We start from the raw sequence: 276 nt of genomic DNA, 5'->3' as shown, positions 1-276 counted from the left end.
TTGTGGAGGTGAAAATTACGGAAACGACAGCTGCGTTTCTCGGGATTATTCATTTTCTTTCATGCTTATTTTGCATTTAATAAAACTCAAGCACACATTCACACATAAGAAGAGACACGAGCATTGCATACACAAATGTACACACGGATTGAATACACACAGACATCTTTCGATTAATTTCAGATTACTTTACCAAAACCAATGTTACATTCAAACACAATTTCTGAGAAGGTTATCTCTGACGTCAACAGATAAATAAATTGGTGTAAGATACAT

This window comes from Penaeus monodon, chromosome 23 (genome assembly GCF_015228065.2).
Source record: "Penaeus monodon isolate SGIC_2016 chromosome 23, NSTDA_Pmon_1, whole genome shotgun sequence".
NCBI lineage: Eukaryota > Metazoa > Arthropoda > Malacostraca > Decapoda > Penaeidae > Penaeus > Penaeus monodon.
This window is presented reverse-complemented; position numbering follows the sequence as displayed.